A 21,394-nucleotide genomic window follows, 5' to 3' on the forward strand; every position below is an offset into this window, starting at 1 on the left:
ACCGGGAGTAAGGGGCATTTTTTATCATAGCTCGCTGGGCTTCGGCATTTCGCCACTCAGCATGCCCAGGGAGCAAGTTCCAGAGCACAACGGGCAAATCCTCTACCTGCTCTGCGTCATCAGCCCCGGCATCTTGCAGGGGTGCCGCGGCGTTCAGAGGAACGGTCGGAATACCCCTTTCCGGGTCTTCCTCGACTCGTTCCCCATTCCAAACATCGGCGCGGTCCCTGGGGTCCCTAGCCTGACCCCGCCGTCCAGGTTGACGCCCTCTTCCTCGAGCCATAGTTTAATTCGAAGGGAAGAAGTTGGGAAAAGGGGAATTCTTTCAAAAAATTAAGAAAATCAAGGGAAATTCGAAGAAATTTACCTTTAAATGGGTCGAAATGTGCCAATTAAGTTAGTCGGAGCAACGGATTCGAGTGCCAACCTTTGGTTCTGGGGTATTGAGCGAAGTTTTCAAAGCGAAATATGGCGTTTCTGTGGAAATTCGAGTGTGAATTGGTGAAGAAATGAGGAGAGGAAGAACAAATCCGGCCTTATATTTCCAGAAAGAGGAAGTTTGACGGTCGAAATGTTTAATCCCTCTTAAATGCCTCCTTAAGTAACCGTTAAACACACTTCTTTCCAGTTAACCGCCCATTATCCGTTCAACTTCCCACTAATTATCCTAATTACAGTTATTTCGTTAATGACTGTTTAAAATTTAAATCTTTTGATTTAATTAAATCATTTACTTCCCTCCATTTTTATTAAATTCAAACCCGACCCGTCATCCTTCCAAACCGGGTCTGAGGGCAAGTTGTTTGGGGTCTAATTAAGCCTAAATTGGGCCCAGTCATAAAATGATTTAGTCCAAGGGCTAGGCCCAAGCCTCCAAATTACCAAGTCAATATCAAGCCAATGGCCCAAGTCACCACGGTCAGCCCATGTGAGGTCCAGCCCGTCCATTTTCCTTGTCATGCTAAGGTATAAAAGACTTCAATTGCATCATTTGTCATTCATTCACATACAAGCCTCAAGCATTAACTCTCTTGCATAGCTTTCTCTCTCTAAACACTGTTTGACTTCGGCATCGGAGGGGTCTTCCTCGGATCCACCCCCGAGGCCAGTTTTACGTGTGTTTGCTGTGTAGGAAACCTTCGGCCCATCATCATTTGGACCGGACTAGTCTTCATCCACTTTATTGGACCTTCGGCAAGGTCCCATTGTTTTCACCCGAAACACACTCTATTTTACTGTTACTACTAGATTCTCAAGTAATAACTTTACAAAAATTAGACAAAATAAATTGTTGCTCCTAATTATTAGGCCCTCATTTGGACATTACTATTTTTGCTTTTAGGAAATGTAGACCTTTTGTCTTACTTTGTTTGTACTTCACTACTTCTAAAGTTTCTAACAACTACTTTTGTGTGTGTCACAAAAAAAAATAATAATAAAAAAAAATGAAAATGAAAATGAAAATTGTCATGTGACTCATGACTCTTTGAATGGGGCCTTGTTGTTGGGCTCCTTTGGTCTTCTCCACAGTACAATAGAGATGCTTACTTTCATTCTTAATTGTACTTAGCAATCTTACATTAACTCCCTAAAATCCCATAGTGATTGCTAAGTACACTTAATCAACATATAGAAGAATGTAAGCAATAGAGTTACCATGGCGAAAAATGAACAGGGAATTATCCGATTTGCTATGAAAAACCCCAATAGTAGCCACAAAATCTGCAAAACGCTGATACCAAGCCCGGGGTGCCTGTTTCAAACCATATAAGGACTTTCGGAGAAGACACACATGATCAGGACGAGCCGGATCTTTGAACCCCAAAGGTTGATACATGTAAACAGTTTCATTCAAGTTACCATGTAAGAAAGCATTCTTCACATCCAGTTGATGTATAGGCCAAGACTTAGATAAGGCAATGCTAAGAACCACCCGATAAAGCCAGTTTAACAACCGGAATAAATGTCTCATCACAATCGATGCCTTCTGTAGGGAATATTTCAAGCATTACCCCAAACTTGAACCCCACTGTGATCATACACTTAAGCATGGTGGCGTCAAAAAGGAATGAAGATAGAGCAAAAGAGTCACCAACAAGTTTTAGGAACTTGTAAACCGTTCACAGGGTGAAGGTTACACCCCTTAACGATCTAGGAGATCGTCAACTCCAATAGGTCTGGAACCAAGACTGGAAGTTCGAGGATGAAGATACAAATCCGATCTAAAAGAGAAAGAACTCGCCCTAATAATAGGCCTCTACTTTATTCTTCTCGTATTCATGTGTGCTTTCTGACTAACATGCAATCATTAGGTTAACCCTAAACCTGTTTAATCTATGTTGGTTGAATATTAATGCACAAATAAAACTATTATTGGCGATCACTTGAATTATAATCATATTAACCCTAAACAAGATTATTAATTATCTTATCAAGCGTGATTACAAGTACAAATTCCCTTTAACACATGCGTAAAAGGTGTGATCAAGCAATAACAATAAATATAATCAAGCAACATAACAATAATCATAATAATCATAACAATTAAAATCATAATTAAAATAATCATGTTAAAGCATAATAATAGCAAGATCCTAGGCATGATACTAACAAGATTAATAATAAACCCTAGCATGTTACTAAGCAATAAAAATCAAAGCTTTAACCCTAACATGATACTAACATGCTATTAAGAAAGAAAATAAGAAGCATCATAGATATCATAATTGATATTAGAAATATATTCATTACCCTAAACATGATACTAGGAAGCAATAAAACATCCTAACATGATACTAAGAATCAAAATAACAATCTAAACATGATTTCTATATCAATAGATCAATAAAACAATCAAAACACTTACTTGGATGCCTCGTACCTCTTTCTAATAATAAAATACACGCGGTAGTAGCTTGAAGGAAAATAATAAAATTAAATAATTGAAATATAGATTTGGGACCAAACCCTTAGAAATATCAAACCTTTCACATCTAGGGCGAAGGCAATTTCGAACTTGGCTAGGTGTGTCTAGTGCTAACGCATAAGGAATTGTGTTTGTAAAAGGCTAGGCTAGAAAGAGGGAGAGAGAGAATAAGCTTTAGCTTTGAGAGAGAGAAGAATTAGAGAATTCAGGTTATTGAAAAACGGAGGTCTAGGGACCCTATTTATAAGAAAATAGTCCGGAATCAATAAAAACGAATTAGAGTTTGAAAAGGAATAAAACTACCTTCTGTCGTTTGGCGATGCAGAAGGTTTTCCACGCGTTTTCAACGCGGAATCTACTTTTTGATAAAATCAAGTCGTAAAATCCGTAGGAAGGGTAAAATCGTAATTTTATATAAAACACTTCTTTTATTCCAAATAAAACTCATAAAACATAATTATCAATCCTAATCCCATTAGGATTTAAAAGAACCTTCTAAAAAACTATAATCAATCCTAATTTCATTAGGAATGATAATTCATAATAGGCCCTCCTCTAGATCATTGGGCCGCATATAAGAACCAAACCAGGCCCAGTTTAGTGTTTTGGCCATAACTTCCTCATTATTTATCGGAATCGGGCTTATAATATATCGTTGGAAAGCTCTTTTCGAGACCAATCCAACTACACCATTATTGTAGCCTTGTCATGGACCAAACTAAACTGGATTGGATACTTTCATAAAATAGAGTAGGTTTTCAAAAAACAGAAAGAAAGATTTTTAATAAAAACTAACCGCACCATTAAACTTTCCACACTTTCACTTCATTCGATTATGATTCGACGCGAAAGGTATTCATCACCGGGTTTGGTTTTGGGGAGACACAAATGGGTGTCTACACCTTCCCTTTGAGTTTTACCATCACCAACCAAACGAGCTTTATGTCGCTCAAAGGGGCCATCAAATTTCGTTTTATGCCGAAAAATCCACAAAGAACGAATAATATTCACACTATTCGGTCGCGGTACCAAATCCCAAGTACCATTATCAATTAGAGCATCATACTCTTCCTGCATTGCAATTTTCCAATTATGGTCACGTAAGGCATGAACCGGGTTCTTTCGAATAGGCGAGATAGAAGTGGAAGTGTAGTGTGCTTGATTTTGATACTTAGGAGATTTGGCTTAATTATTCCTTGTTGACAACGTGTAGTCATGGAATGAGAAGGCTACTAAGGTGGGGTTGGTATATGGGAGGGACAAGAGACATGAGAAGGCGAGTGGATGCCTTGCTTGGCCACGCCTGCACCAGCACCGCTGGAAAGCGAGTGGGCTGGGCAAAAAGTTCAGTGGGCGAGACACCCCTCGCACCAGCGCCCACTAGTGACCTGGCGGGGGTGGCAGTTAGTGGTGCGAAACCGCGCTGCGGGACACTGCTGGGAGAGGCATCAACAGCTGAAATGTGTGTGGGAAGATGGGAGTATGCGGTTGGTGCAGAGGAGATGTGGGGGGAGGCAGAGTATGCCGCAACATATCTGTGGCTGGGGGGAGATCACCGCAGCTAGGCTACGGATCATGTTGCTCAATGAAGGGAGTAAGAGGTGGAGGCTGACCCGTAGCTCTAGGAAGAGTGGGATACCGTAAAATATGTTGCCTCACTATGGGATTTTCAAGAGGTGTTGAAATATCACCTAAAAATCGTATGTGTGAGGACTAGGGGTGTGTACCTTAGAAAAATGGAAAATCGACTCATCGAACTACACATTGCATGTTTAGCAACAACAATTTTCCGACTAGACATATCAAAGAATTTATAGCCCCTATGGTTGGAAGGATACCCAAGAAACACACAAGGAGTGGACCGAGAGTTCAATTGGTGTATTGTAGAAGAAAGGAAAAGAGGGTAACACAAACAACCGAACACACGAAGGTGAGAATAATCAGGATGCTTTTGATATAGAATTTGAGTAGGAGATTGATTGCTAAGAATTTTTGTTGGTAAGATGTTGTGAAGGTAAGTTGCCATTTCTAAGGCATGATGCCAAAAAGATGGTGTCATAGAAGCATGACAAAGGAGCGTTCGAACAATGTTATTGGTTGTTTTAATTTTACGTTCCGCTTTTCCATTTTGGGGAGAAGAGTATGGACAAGAGAAGCGAAAAGTCATTCCATTGGCAACACAAATTTTTTTAAATGGATCATTATCAAATTCGCGACCATTGTCACATTGGAAAGCTTTAACTTCATGTTCAAATTGAGTCTTAATATATGTTCTAACACGAACGAATAACTCATAAACTTGAGATTTGGATGACATAGGAAAGGTCCACAGAAAATTCATGTAATTATCATAATATTTATGACCAAGAGAACTAAGAACAGGAGAAATCCATAAATCACTGTGAATTATATCGGAAGGCATAGTAGTATGAGACATAGAATCGTAAAAAGGTGTCTTTATTAATTTTCCCAAAGGACATGAATGACAAATATGTTTTGAAACCTTATTACAATTAACGAGTTTGCTACTACATAGAGAACTAAGAATCGTATTTCCTAGATGGCCTAGTCGGGAATGCCACACACTAGGAGAAACAACTGAAAAAGCGGACGGAATGGATGACTCATAGACTTGACGATCCGTGAAGAAGGGATATAGATCGCCACTGCTACTACATCTCACTAGCTTGCTCCCCGTCTGCAAGTCCTTCACCGAAAACCTAAAAGGATCAAACTCAATTGACACAAATTATCAATAGTGAACTTTTGAACAGAAATGAGATTTTTGATTAATTTTGAAACATGAAGAACTTTTTTGAGTTGGAGTGTGGTTTGGGGAAAAGATGTGTGACCATAACCAGAAATTGGAATTTTGCTACCATCACCAACAACAATTGCATTATGACTATTCTTGCGTAATTGACAGTATGAAGATAAATTACCTTGGGAAGTAGTCATATGTGAAGTAGCACTGGTGTCCATGCAGTAGTTAGGGTCGGGCAAAGACATAGTGTCCATTGCTTGGTTGATGTTGGTGGGTACATATCCCGAAGTAGGAGGAGCATTAAACATAAAAAAACGCTTGTTGAGGACGCGACCCAAGAACACCGGCCTGAGGAGCTGAGTGTTGTGGCCTAGGAGACCACCAATTTGGTCCAGGGCCTTGACTTGGGTACGGACAAGGAGGGGTTGCCCAAGGGGGCTGATTCCATTAACCCCAATTAGCCGCCGGAAACATCCAGCCCTGAAAATGCCTCGTGAGGGTACTATTGCTGTTGTGCCGCACCACCCTACTGTTGCTGCTGGTTGGTTCAGCCACCACTCCCGGCGACGAATTTGTTCTTTTTGCCACTGCCCTTGTTCTTGCGACCACCAGAACGTGAATTTGCACCACGAGAATGAGCAGAATTGGGTGCAGTCTCCCCGGTTTGATTTTGAATAGCGGAAGAAATGTGAGCCTCCGCAAGAGACTCGGCAAAGCATCGGCTGCGTTGCCCTGCTCTTTTAGTTCGAGCATCGATCACAACGTATCAAACAAAGGCAGAGGGGTTAAATGCCGTAAGAAGTCTAAAAGGGTTTATAATCCTCCGTAAGCCCTTTTAATAATTGACACTACTACAAAATCTGGAAAAAGGATTGTTTTGGGTGTTTTTGTCCCTCGGGAGAGTTACAGCACGAAGACTGATCCGGCGGGAGCTGTATCTGCAAGACAAACGGAGACACCGGTTGGTTGGTGCTCCGCCTCCGACGAACAAGTTAGTAACTTGAAGGGAGAGAAAAAGGTGAGGAAATTTAGGTGGGTATCTGCTCGGATTCCAAGCTCAGATGTCTCTATCACAGGGACTCTATGTAATCAAATGGTAAAAACGTGCCCTCAAAAAGAGGGACATCTCCCTATTTACAGGGTCTTTGGGATTTGTGCCCCTGATTAGGTCACTGAACCCTAATCATTGGTGGGTTGCGCCGCTTTGCGGCTTTCTCGGGATTTGGGCGTGAAGGCCGCCTTTTTCCCTTAATTTCTGGAGTGACACGTGTCAGGCAGAGATTGGTCCACTGTGGGCCAACCTGAAGCTGACACGTGTCGTCCTCTGGTTGGACCACGTGGTGGGGTAAAATTACGCTAAACATTTGTCCCTCACAGATGTGACGTGGCACGCCACGTGGCATCTGTGACATGTGTCACGCTCCGATTGGTGGTAATTTTACCATAAAGAAGTAATTGTTCACCTTCCGAGTAAATTACGGGAATGCCCCCGTATTTACCCTCTATAAATAGTCGTTCACCCTCATCATTTTGTACGTTTACAAAAAAATTTCTAGAGGAAGAACTTTGAGAGAGCAGAAGTCGTCCGTTTGAGTCAGGCGCAAGCAAGGAAGCTCGTACTCCATCAACCCAGCCGGACCCGTCCGTTTTCAGATATCAAATCCAAAGGTACCGTCTCTGCCTCTCTCAGCTCTTTTTCTTGTTTCACCGCTTGTACATATTTCTTCCAATAAATGGATGCATCACCAACACACACGGCACAGCCTAGGTTAGAGTCCAGCCGGTCACCTGGGACGGCTGAGTCTAGGACTGGGAGTGACGTCTCGGGGTGTTGGGACCACCCTTTGCCTTGGATTCTGACCATTTATGTGTCTGTGCAGGACACAATGGCTCGGACTATGCAGACGGCCACCGATCCGAACTACAAAAGCGAAGGCTCAGGCTGCCAAACGCCTAAGGGAGAAACGTCTGGTCAGGGAGGCCAGACGGCTCTGGAGAGATCCCCTCCGCGCGCCCCTTCAACTCCCGCAAATTCCTTTCTGGAAGAGTGCGACCAAGGCGGCGATGAGGCCGCCTCAACCCCTTTGACCCAAAATGAGGAGGAGACGGAGAGCGACAGCTCCGTCTCCACCTCCTAGAGCAGCGACGATTTAACCCCGCTTGAGGATAGCGAGGAAGAGGAGAGGAAGAAGTGGAATGAGAAGGACGATCCCTTCAACATCCACGTCTCCGCCAAGGACCGGATCCAAATGGAGGAGAGCTTAAAAAACTTTACACAGATGCACCCGTTAGGAGACGGGTATAGAATAAGAGTGCCGCCTGAGAACAGCACCATCGCCTGGGAGGATGATCAGGAGAACGCCAACATCTACTTTGGCTGTTATAAGGCGGCGTTCAAGGCTGGTCTTCGCTTTCCCCTTCACCAGGCGGTGAAGGCAATATTGAGAGGCTACGGCCTCGGAGTCTGGCAACTTACCCCCAACTCTTGGACAAACATTTTGGGGTATGTTGCCGCCTGCGAGTTCCAGGGGCTCAACCCCGGCTGGGAGGCTTTTGCTAGTATGCACTATCTTAGCCGAAGCCCAGGCGGCTGGAGGGCGTGGTACACTCTAACCACGCATCCCCAATACATGATGACCTTGGACAAGGTCTCCAAATTCGACGGCTGGAAGCACAGGTTCTTCCTGATGTCCACTCCCAGCAGGCGGGAGAATTATGAATTCCGCCAGTACAATAAGAAGCCCGACTTGATGGGCCGGAAGTGCGCTCTTCCCCGGATCCTAGAGGAGGATTTTGACAAGATCATTGAGGCAGACTTTTTTGGCCTCACAGACGCGACCTTGTCAACCGGAGAAACAATAAAAGTCCCCAAGAACTGGATCCCCAAGAGCGCCTGGTTCAGGGACGAGTGTTTCCTAGCCGCCTGCGGGCTAGGACACATGTTTACCAAATGTATGCACCTGAGTTTATATCCGTCTGTAGTGTTTTTGTATCAGAATTGATTTATGATATTAATCAATCTCTTTCTTTTTGCAGAAGAAGCTTTAGACATGCTTCAGACGGAAAAGACTCCCAAGTGGTCCTCTACAGTCATCCGCAAGGAGCTTGCAGAAAAAGCGGCGGCCGCACTCAAGGCCAAGGTAAAAAACGCCTGACCCTTTCTTAGATTGTCCACAAAGATTATTTTCTCCGGATGCTAACTTTAACTTGGTTATTTTCACAAGGAGGAGAGGTAGGGAAGACGTTTAAGAAAAATCTCAAACGGGCTAGGGAGGAAACCCCCACCGTTCTCAACAAAACCAAAAAATCCACCTCCGCCTCAACTCCTAGCGCCTCAGCCGGGAATCAACATATGCGGATAGCGGGGCGAAACGAGAGGATAGGCGGCAGCCTATGCCTTGATATCGTCAACCCCTTATCAGCAACCGGGGGGTTCACCACGCCTGCAAGCGGTTCCCGCTTGGCCGGCTCTGAAGGTAAGAACCCTTTTGAATCCCCTCTTGAGCTGGGATGGCCTTTGCGGGTGAAATCCCACTCCCAAAAGACGTCATCCTCAGACGGTCGGCAACAGATAGGTGCTGCCTTAGTTTCGCACTCATCCTGTATTGATTATGGTGCAGATCAATCTCCCCGCTGGCCAGACGTCCAGAAGCATGCCAAGGCCATGCTTGACGCCGTCCGCAAGAGGGATAAAGACAACATCCCTGGGATAAAGACGTTCAATCTGGAACGCATTCTATCCCTTCTGGCTGAGGTAAGAGACTTGACAATTTTATTTTTTCCAAGTGTTTTACCCCGCCTGCAATACTCATACCGCTTGCTTTTTTGCAGGCTATGCTGCGGGTAGACGGGCTCAAGCGTCCTTATTCCCGCAAACAGGAAGAGGTAAAAAGGGCCAAGAAGTCCGCCACAGACGCTGATAATGTTGCTTTATACTCAACTATCGCAAATGAACTTGAAACTAAAGCAATCATAATGACACAGGCGTCAAAAATCCAGCAGCTGGAGGCAGATCTGAAGACGGCCAACCAACGGGCGGGCGATGCTGAGACGGCCTAGAAGAAGGCGGAGGAGGCCCAGAAAAAGGCCGATGAGAGCCTCAAGAAGGCTAATGAGGAGCTCAAGAAGGCCCAGGCGGACCTTGGCACACTTCAAGGTGTTTCTGAAGAGAATACCAAAATGAAGACCAAGGTTGAGAGGCTGGAGAAGGAGGCTGCTCAGGCTCAGACAAACTTTGCAGCAACCCTGGAGGCGGAGCAAAACCGCCTGGTTGCTGAGAGTGACGCTGACAATGACACCCGTATGAAGATCGCCTGGGCTGCCTTGTACCCAGACGCGGATTAAAGCATCCAGGCAATGGCTCACAGTTATGCCGAGTACGTGGTGTACTTGAGAGACAGAGGTGAGCCAGAGCCTGAGTCCTTTGATGCCTGGGTCAACTCCAACAATGAGCTCCCCGCGCCTGAGCAACCTGGTCCAGGTGTAGCACAAGAGATTCCCTCAGATGGTGAGGAAGAGGACCAGGAGGCACCGCCTGCAGGCCAGAAGTGATCTTTCAGCGGTAGTATGCCAATCTCTGTTTTTATTTTTTCTTTTCTGCGGCAGTATGCAAAAACATACTTTTCCGGCCTGCGTGCCGAGTATCTTTGTATTTATCGGCTATGGAGCCGGGTTAATTAACAATTTCTCTTTTCTCCCGGATGGGGTCCGGTTAACATTTGATCCACTACAACCGTTTGGTTGGGTGGACTTTTATGGAATGCACCAACTGAGTCGGTTTTGATCATTTTGCGTTTGCGTTTGAATTTCAATTTTTGCGAATTTCAATTTTTGCATTTTTGCCTAACTTATCAAAAGCGTGCGGCGATTCTTTGCCAAACTTATCAAAAGTCTGGCTGTCCTTGCCCCTGGACGGCTGTGTGGTTGGTTTCAAATGGAGTTGGTTGATTGACTTAGGAACGTCTGATGCTGCAAAGAGCATGATACGTTCGTAAGTCAATCAATCACAATAGTGATTGCCCCAAACCAAGTGCACAGCCGTACACCAACAGGCGTTCCAGTCACTAACCAGACGGAGTTTGTTCGTCTTGGTGGAGATTTCATAGCCACTGCACAATTCTTTTGCCTAATTGGGATAGCAAGTGCAACTTTGGAATAAATAACCTAAGTGAGAACTTCAGCCGGTGACCGACTGATGCCCCAGGGCATCCGGTATTCGGTAACTTGATCGTACTTCACAGATCATTCTGGTCAGACGGCTATGAGACCAATTTGTTCATGCAATCTTTGTCGTCTGCATAGATACGTAGAACCGACAGATAGTCTGTTCTCTGCGACGATTGCACCCGGAGGGGTGTCGCCGGACGCCTTTTTCCATGTTGGGACAGGCGATTTTATAAAATGAGCAACTGTAGACACCCATTTGTGTCTCCCCAAAACCAAACCCAGTGATGAATACCTTTCACGTCGAACCATAATCGAATGAGGTAAAAGTGTGAAAAGTCTAGTGTTGCGGTTAGTTTTTGTTAAAATTCTTTCTTTCTGTTTTCGAAAATCCACTCTATTTTATGAAAACGTCCATTCCAGTTTAGTTTGGTCCATGATATGGGTCCAATAATGGTGTAGTTGGATGGGGCTTGCAAAGACCTTTCCAACGATATATTATAAGCTCAATTCCGATGAATATTGAGGAAATTATGGCCAATTTACTAAACTGGGCCCAAACCGGATTTTACCTACGACCCAATGATCATGAGGAGGGTCCAAAGGTTTAATCCTATTCCTAAACTAATTAGGATTGATTAGAATCTTTTATAAGTTTTTAAAATATCTTAATTATCCTTTTTTGAAAAGATAAGATTAAGGAATTTGATTTAAATATAAACTTTCCTTTTTTATAAAACTTTCCTTTTTTAAAGTCCTAATTCTATTCGGATTTAAACATGTTCAAAGACAGTCAGATATTATTTTCTTGCCTCATATTTTTTATCCAAATTTTATATGGTTGGATAGATCTTTAAATTATCTTTCCAATGATATATTATAATATTAAATCCGAGCTATAACGAAAAAGATATGAATGAGACATGAAACTTTATCCAAAACTGACACCGTCTCACTATTTCGTTCATATCTTTTATTCTACAACATATTTTGATCTGATTCCAATTGGGTTAGAAAGTAGACTTCAAGATCTTTCCAACGACATCTTATTCATCTTATTCCGATTCCTGGATCAAAAGATATGATAAAAACAAAATCCGTAAAAACTGCTGTCTACGAGTTTTATTTCGATTCGAATTTGGATTCTTTTCTTAATTCTTCGACCCTCTTTTTTTCTTATAAATAGAGGTCATATCTCCCCTTTTTCGATAACCAACTCTCATCAAGATTTTCTTGATTATTCTCTCTCTCTCTTTTTCTAAAACTAGCCTTTTCTCAAATAAATAATTCCGCATTCATTAGATCTTGATACACCTAGCCATATTCGAAGTTGCCTTCGCCCTAGACGTGAAAGGTTTTAATTTCTGAGGGTTTGGTCCCAAATATCTCTTTCAATTATTTAATTTAATTGTTTTGTTTATTATTTTCCTTGAAGTTACTAACGTGTGTATTTTGTTATTAGAAAGAGGTACGAAGCATCAAAGTAAGTACTTTATTGGTTTTAATTGATATTATGATGTAGAAATCATGCTTAGGTTGTTATTATGATTCCTAATGTTATGTTAGGGCGTTTTGATCTTCCTAGTATCATGTCTAGGGTAACTCTAACATCAAGTATGATTAAAAGTATGATGTCTTTTATTTTCTTCCTAATATTTATTCATGTTAGTATCATGTTAGGGTTAAAGATTTGATTTTTAATGCTTAGTGACATGCTAGGGTTTGTTATTAATCTTGTTAGTATCATGCCTAGGATCTTGCTATGCTTTAACATGATTATGATTATTATGATTATGATTGATATTATTATTATTATAATTATTATTCATGATATTGATTATTTATTATGTTGCTTGATATGTATCATATTTTATATTGTTATTGCTTGATCACCTTTATTGTATGTTAAAGGGAATTGGTATTTGCAATCACGCTTAATAAGATAATTAATAATCTTGTTTAGGGTTAACTGTGATTATAATTCAAGTGATCGCCAATAATAGTTTATTTGTGCATTAAATTCAACCAACATAGATTAAACAGGTTTAGGGTTAATCCTATTGATTGCATGTTAGTCAGAAAGCGCACATGAATACGAGCAGAATAAAGTAGAGGCCTATTATTAGGGCAGGTTCAATCTCTTTTAGGTTGGATTTGTACCTTCATCCCCGAACCCTTATTTGGTTCATGACCTTATGGAGTTGACGATCTCTTGGATCGTTAAGGGGTGTAACCTTCACCTCGTGATGGTTTACAAGTTCCTTAAAAACTTGTTGGCGACTCTTTGCTCTATCTTCTTCCCTTTTGGACGCCACCGTACTTTAGTGTATGATCACAGTGGGGTTCAAGCTAGTGGGATTTTAAAGGCTTGAAATTATTCCCCACAGCAACCATCCGGCCATTTTAGCCTTTGGTCTTGTTTGAGACCGGTAGTATAGCCACTAAGCGTTTTTGTGCTTAATTTTTAAACGGAGCATGGGCCGAACGTTATTGAATTACACTAAGTGTCGAACTTAGTTGGTTAAACAAAAAATCCGTCTAGGTCATTACCCAGGCGAACAGACAATTATTAAGTCAAACTTAGTAAAATAAATAAAGAATCCATCTGAGTACTACCCAGGCGGTTAAGCAGCTGAAATCTTTACTAAGTGTCAAACTTAGTTAATTAAATAAAGAATCCGTCTGGGTATTACTCAGGCGGGAAAACAAAACCAGTTTGCAAACAAAGTACAAATTCTCATTAATTGACTCATTGTTTACAAAAAATTTACATTCTCAGAAGTAGTACTTTTTCAAATTGTCTACATTCCAAGTTCTAGGCAGGCGCCTGCCGTCTGGAGTTTCCAGGCAGTATGTGTCGTTCCTTACTTCTTCATAGATCCGGTAGGGGCCTTCCCAATTTGGAGTTAGCTTCCCCAGCTCATTGGCCCTACCGGTTGCCTCCATTTTACGTAACACTAAGTCGTCAACTTTCAAGGGACGCTTGTGTACTTTCTTGTTGTAGGCTCTAGTCATTCTCAGACGGTAAATCTCATGACGCAAGGCGGCATTGCCCCTGCGTTCTGGGAGTGAATCCAATGTCAAGCGCATTGCTTCCCAGTTTGCCTCTTCATCATATAGCATGACTCTGAGAGTCGGCTCGTAATGTTCGATGGGCAAGACGGCTTCAGCACCGTAAACCATGAGAAATGGGGTTTCACCAGTTGCCCCCTTTGCTGTTGTCCGGATGGCCCATAGGACATGGATTAACTCTTCTTCCCATAAGCCACCGGCTCTTTCTATTTTCTTCTTAATGCCGTCTGAGATGAGTTTGTTGAAGGCTTCAACTTGGCCGTTTGCTTGGGGTCGGCCGACAGATTCAAAATAGCTTGAGATCCCCTGATCTCCCAACCAAGTTTTTAGCTGAGGCGTCTCAAATTGAGGACTATTATCAAACACCATAGACATAGGTACCCCATACCGGGTGATAATGTTTTTCCAGATGAAGGAAATCACGTCTGAGGTCTTGATGTTTTTAACCGCCTCAGCCTCCACCCACTTGGTGAAATAATCCACAGCCACCAAGATGTAGCGCTTTCCGCCTGGAGCAGGCGTATAAGGACCTAGAATGTCCATGCCCCATTTTGCAAACGGGATGGGGCTGTGGATGGCCGTCAGATCAATAGTCGGACGGTGAATAAGTCTGCCAAATTTTTGGCACTTGTCACATTTCTTCACCAACTCCTTGGCGTCTGCCTCAAGAGTAGGCCAAAAATAATGTCGTCTGGCTCTGACGGCTAGGGACCTGCCGCCTATGTGGGAGGCGCAGAATCCCGAGTGCAGGTCTTCGAGAACTTCCTTCCCCTTTTCTAGGGTGACACACTTCAACAGGGGCTTAAGAAATCCCGCCTTGAAGAGTTCTCCATTTTTCAACTCGAAGCTTGCAACTCGCTTCTTCAGGACGGCTGCCTCCTGTGGCGAATCAGGAAGTGTACCGTCTGAAAGATAGGCCTGGATGCCATCCATCCAGGTAGAGCTTCGGTCTAGAATTCCAATGGGATCTTCATAGATGCTTCTCTTTTCAAGAACTTCCCAAAAGACTGACCGAGGCGTATCATGGCAGGCGGAAGACGCCAATTTTGACAATGCATCCGCCTGGTTGTTTTCCGACCTAGGCACTTGATTCAGCCGGAATTCCTCAAGTGCCCCGGCCTCTTCTTTGACTGCCTGAAGATATTTGATCATAGCCGGATGAGTAGCCTCTTAGCTTCCCTCATACTGGCTAACAACCAATTGGGAATCAGAGTAGGCGTCAATTTTCATGGCCCCTGCCGCCTTACACATGCGAATGCCGGCTAGCAGGGCTTCATATTCCGCCTCATTGTTAGAGGCCTGAAACTTGAAACGTAGTGCATACTCAAATCTGTCCCCTTCAGGAGACTCGTAGATTACGCCTGCACCACAACCACTCTTTGTAGAGCTCCCGTCTACGTACACTTTCCAAACCTGGTCAAGATTATCCGGGCCACCGGACGAGTCATTTCAATAATGAAGTCGGCAAACGCCTGACCTTTCATTATCTTTCTTGGTTCGTAAGTGATTTCAAGGCTTTGCATTTCAATAGCCCATTTCAACATTCTCCCGGATGACTCCAAGGTAGACATTGGCCGCTTGAGTGGCTGGTCGGTGTAAATCACCACCGGATTTGCCAAAAAGTAAGGCTTCAGTTTTTTGAATGCCATATACAAAGCAAGGCCAAATTTTTCAACCATGGGGTACCGGAGTTCAGCATTTTTGAGAACATGGCTAATGAAGTAGACCGGGAGCTGCACGCCGTCTCGCTCAGCAAGGAGAACGACACTCAGAGCATGATCTGAGACGGCTAAATACATGTACAACGTCTCCCTAGGCAAAGGACTGACCAACCTAGGTAGAGAATGCAAATGTTCTTTCAACTTCTGGAATGTCGCCTCAGCATCATCCCCCCATTCAAACCTGGTCTTCTTCCTGATTGCTTGGAAGAAATAAAGGCATTTGTCGCCTGACCGGCTGAGGAACCTCCCCAAGGCGGCCAGGAAACCGGTGAGTCTCTAAACTTCCTTGACAGAACGGGGTGACTTCATGTCAATCACCGCCTGTATCTTTTCGGGGTTAGCCTCTATCCCCCTTTGATCAATCAGGAATCCGAGAAACTTACCAGACTCAACACCAAAGACGCATTTCTTTGGATTCAACATGACCTTATGCCGCCTGAGGGTGGTGAATGTTTCTCGGAGATCAGCAAGGTGATCCGTCTGTAGCTTGGATTTGACTATCATATCATCAATGTACGCCTCCACATTCCTCCCAATTTGATTAATGAAGACCGTATTAATCATTCGTTGGAAAGTGGCAAGCGCGTTTTTCAAGCCAAACGGCATCACAGTATAACAGAACAACCCCTGATCAGTGACGAAGGCCGTCTTCTCTTGATCCTTTTTCCACAGGGGTATCTGATGGAAGCCGGAGTAGGAATCCATAAATCTTATCAAGGCGTGGCCGGCTATAGAGTCGACCAGACTGTTGATCTTTGGGAGCGGGTAACTGTCCTTTGGACACGCCTTGTTGAGGTCTGTGTAATCAACACACATGCGCCAGGTCCCATTCGGCTTCTTAACAAGGACCACGTTGGCCACCCAGTCGGGAAAATTACAAGGCCGAATGAACCTGGCGTCTAGCAGCTTTTTGACTTCGGCAGCTGCCGCCTGACTTCTTTCCTCGCCGTGGTTTCTTTTCTTTTGCCGGATGGGCTTCTTTTTGGGGTCCACGGCGAGTTTGTGGACAGCGAGATCCGGGCTGACGCCTGGCATCTCTTCCATTTCAAAGGCAAAGATGTCTTTGAATTCCTTCAGCAGGAGGTGCAAGCTTGCACCCAAGGTAGCATGAGCAACCGTCCCAACCTTTATAGTACGTTCTGGAAGGCTGTCATCCAGAACGAGATCAATGTTTTTACCAGTCGGTTGGGGACGGAGCTCATCTGACCGTTCACCGGTCAGTGATTGCTATTTTTTCTCTTTCTTTACCTCCACCAGCAGAGGTGCCTTTCTTTTCTTCCCGGCTGCTGGTGGGACAGGTGCTGGGTTGGCATCCTTGACATTGTCAAGGTCTATTGGTTCCTGGCCGCCTGGGGCAACAGTGTCTTTGACGGCTGAGAGATAGCACTCTCGGGCCGTCTTTTGATCCCCATTAAGGGAACCAATAGTGCCGTCATCCCTCTCATACTTGATAAGCATGAGAGACGGGATGATTACTGCCTTGGCTGCGTTGAGGGTTGGCCAGCCAAGGATAATGTTGTAGGCGGTCAACTCCTCAACGACCAAGAATCTGACAACAATATGTCGTCCTTGGCCTTTCTCTCCCAGTCGAATGGGTAAGTCAATTCTTCCGAATGGGTAGACCATCCCACCCCCAAAACCAACCAAGGGGTGGGTGACCGGATGCATGCTACTAACGTTGTATTTCAGCTTTTGCAGGCACCGGAGGCTGATGATGTCTGAGGAGCTGCCGGTGTCAATAAGGATCCGTTCAACCAGCTGGTTGGCCACCTTACACTCAATGACAATCGGTTCATCATGCGGACGGCGGACGCTGCCCGTGTCCTTCTCAGTGATCAAGACGTCTGGGAAGGAGGAGCTTGCAGACGCCTGCTCATTATCATCTTTGTCCATCTTTCGAAGATGGCTCTTGGTGCCCCGGATGGTAGGACCACCACATTAGAACCCGCCTGCTATTGTGTAGACCGGCTCCTTGTCAGTATCCGAGCTACTAGCAGGCTGGGGGGTAGTCTTGGAGGACTGACCCATGTTTTTCTTTTTTGCCCCGGCTAGGGACTTAGAAATGTAGGACTTCAACAGCCCTTTGTCAGCCAGACGGTCCAACGCCCGCTGAAGACTGAAGCAGTCGTTGGTATCATGGCCGACCTCCTCGTGGAACTGACAGAATTTATTTTTCTTCCGTGACTGAACATAACTCTTCATTGGATTCGGCTTTTCAATGGACATCCGGTCCTTTACCTCCATGAGGATGGAGTTGCAGTCTTTATTAAACTCGTACTTGGGGACGTACGGTTTAAACTCTTTATTTTTCTTTTGGGACGGCTGGTCAGAATCATTAACCGCCCAGATTTCTTTTCTTTTCTTGCTCTCTTCTTTATTTTTGGCGGCTGAGCAGGCCGGCTGTCTTTCTGTTTGTCGGACTTCTTAGAGTCTGACTGGCTACCAGGCGAGCAGAGGTCGGTAGCTTGAATGTAGCTTTCCGCCTCCCTCAGGGCCGCCTGTAGGGTGAAAGCCCATTTTCTGACTAGGTTGAACTTAAAGGTCGACCCGTCTCTCAGACCCTTGAAAAAGTCTGTAAAAGCTACCTCATCAGACAGTCCTTGAATCTGAATTCTGATCAGATTGAACCGCCTGACATATGAGCACAGCCCTTCTCTCTCTCCCTGCTTAACAGTGCTCAAGTCAAGGCTTGTTTTCTTACCAGGGATGTTCATTGAGAAGTTGGAAGCAAATAGGAAGGCGAGCTTCCTAAAATTGTCAATGGACCCGGCTAGCAAGTTGCCAAACCATTGTTGGGCAATGCCCTTCAATGTAGCCGGGAAGCATCGACACCAAGTGGCATCATCCAACCCCTGTAAATACATGAGGTTGGTGTATGCCATAAGGTGATCTTCCGGGTTGGTAGTACCATCATAGGTACCCACCAACACATTCTTAACCTTGGTCGGTTGTGCCGCCTCGGTTATCTCCCGGGTGAACGCAGAAGGTTGTTCACCCAGACGTAGCAGACGGAGCTGCCAGTCCAGTGGTTGGACATTTTGATATGCCGCCTGACCTCCGAAGAGAGCCGGCTGCATGAAGTAAGGGGGATATTGACCGTAAACCTGGGTAGGCACATACGGTACAACCCCAATCATCTGAGGGCCATAATGGACGGTTTTACCGCCTGTTTGGCTCTCATGCAGAGAGAGTGCATTCCCTGCAGAAGTTTTGTTGAAGCTGTCTAGAAAGTTCGACGTTGAAGCCGACTCAGACAGCTGTTGGTTTCTCTTCCGGTTGATAATTTCCCGGGCATCAAGAGTTGATTTCTTACTTCCCACCGGCTGCTGAGTCCGGCAAGTGTTGTTGTTGTTCCTCTTAGGGAGAAGAATTTTTTACCAATCAATGGTCCCGGCTGCCTTCTCCTTTGGATGAGGAGTGGGCTGCCGTTCTCTGACTGACTTCCCCTTCTCCAGAGGAGTCTTCCTGGCCGACTGACCTTTACTTGGGCCAGCCTGGCTTTGGGTGATCAGCTCTTTAATTTCACCCTTGAAACTTGTCATGAATCTCATGAATTCGTCTCGGGTGACAGGGGCTGATCCAGCGGCCGTATGGGTTTCCCCTTCCGGCTGCCCAAGGGGTCGGCTTGTACCCGCCTGGGAGGCACCCCGCTCCAGAGTGTCTCTGTAATACCCGAGATTTTAAAACCTAATTTTTATACGCTAATATTTATTTTATTAGGTTAATTAAAGTTTTGTCTCTGTTTTAACAAGAACGAATGTTTTAATCTTGAATTTTATTTTAATATTATATTATTTCATAAGCTAATTTTAAGGAAAGTAAATTATTATTTTACAGCTTATTTCCGGTCAGTAAAATGTTTAAAGATTTGCATCAAAATTTGTATTTTTTTTACCCGAGAGAGTGAAATGACAAAATTGCCCATGCTCACACAAAAGGACAAAACTTGCCTCTTCATTCCTATTCTTCACGGTTAAGAAAGAAGTGGCTTAATGAAATTTGCCTCTTTACCATTTATTACTAAAAATCTATGATTATCTTTAGAAAAGTTTGATCTTTATCCTTTTTTTTTAAGCTCTAGCAACCATACCACTCCATATAAATAGAAAACGTTACCACCGTTCACCATTGTCACTACATACTTTCCTCTCTTTTTTTTAACTTCCTTGTTAAACTAATGAAAATGCTCTTCTAAGACCCATCACCTTATTACTTCGTATACAACTAAGCCCGAGGTAAAAGTAGTATTGTTTATGATGTTCATAAGTGTTCTTTGAAAAGAAATCTTGTTTTATTTCTTGTGATATAAAAATAACTAATTGGTTTTGAAAGTAATTCTTGTACTTTAGTTAATAATTTAGTAGAAAAACTATGACTTCTTTGAGTCATAAAGCTACGTATGGTATTACTTGTATTTAGAAATAAATTTATTGATTTATACTAATATAATTAAAGAGTATAATTTTAATCATTTTTCCTACTAATGCAATAATTTATATTTTCAAGAAGAATCGGACCTCGGAGCTCAGTGAGAACGATAGAATAAAGGCTAACAGGAAGGTTATCAGACTGTAAATCGAGGTAACGGCTATTGCTAGTACTCGCAATTTCCTTCGAAATGTGTTTATAAAAGCATGATGTCATTTTTGAAAGTTATTTATATCTCTGGATTTAATGACTTGCGGGATGATGAACGTGTTTATTAATGTACTTTAGTTTAATGATTTATATGAGTGATTTTATTGATATACGTTGTTTTATTGATCTTTGGATCTCACGAAAGTATGTTATGAGTCTATGAATGACCTATGTAAAAGTTACACAACATGATAAATAACAGTGAAAGACCTAGTCTGTCTGGCAGTATATGTTTACAGGTTACTTTTCGGTCATGCATGTACCCATGGGGCATTAGCCCAACTATGTCGAGCATCTGCTCTATGTTATGGGCACCGGCCCATCGCGGAAGACGTTCCGCCATGTCATACTTGCCAGCGACTAGCATGTTAATATGAACGTTATATGTATCATTATATGAATTTTATTAAATGTTTTAAGATATTCCATTCTCCCTGTTTTGTGAACTAAAATGAATTGAAATGATGTTACACTACTAGAGTAGTTCGTTACTGAGTCTTCGGCTCACCCGTTTTTATGTTTTTATGTTTTAGGTACTGTTGGGGATGATGGAGACGAGTAGTAGCGAGGATTTTATTTTAAATTATCACTAAATAGTAGTTATAGTTTTAAGTTGTTTAATTTGAATAGTAAGACTAAGCTACTTAGTAAGTTTGTGATAAGATAGGATTTGCTATTATAAAAAATAAAAATAAAAAATAAAAAATTAGAATAATGTTTGTAATAAATAGATTACTATGTTTTATAAATCAAGTTTGTTAATTAAGTATGATTGTTGCTTTGTAAATCTCGTAAGGGATTTACGGCAGTGACGTCCCGACCGTGTTAGGTAAATTCCGCTGCTAAGATTCTCTTAATAACTGAATTAGAGGTCGGGGTGTTACAGTCTCTGGGTCGGATGCGCTTGGTTCTGAGAGAGCCGTCATCGGCTGTAAAAGTTTCGACCTGAGGATCTTCATCCTCATGGTCTGTAAAGACTTCTGGGTCATCACCCAGACGGTTAGGGGGTGGTACAGACTCTTGAACCATCTTCGAGGTACTCTCCCCACATACGGCGCCAAATGTTTTGGGTGTTTTTGTCCCTCGGGAGAGTTACAGCACGAAGACTGA

This window comes from Chenopodium album, chromosome 6, assembly GCF_948465745.1.
Source record: "Chenopodium album chromosome 6, dcCheAlbu1.1, whole genome shotgun sequence".
Lineage (NCBI taxonomy): Eukaryota > Viridiplantae > Streptophyta > Magnoliopsida > Caryophyllales > Amaranthaceae > Chenopodium > Chenopodium album.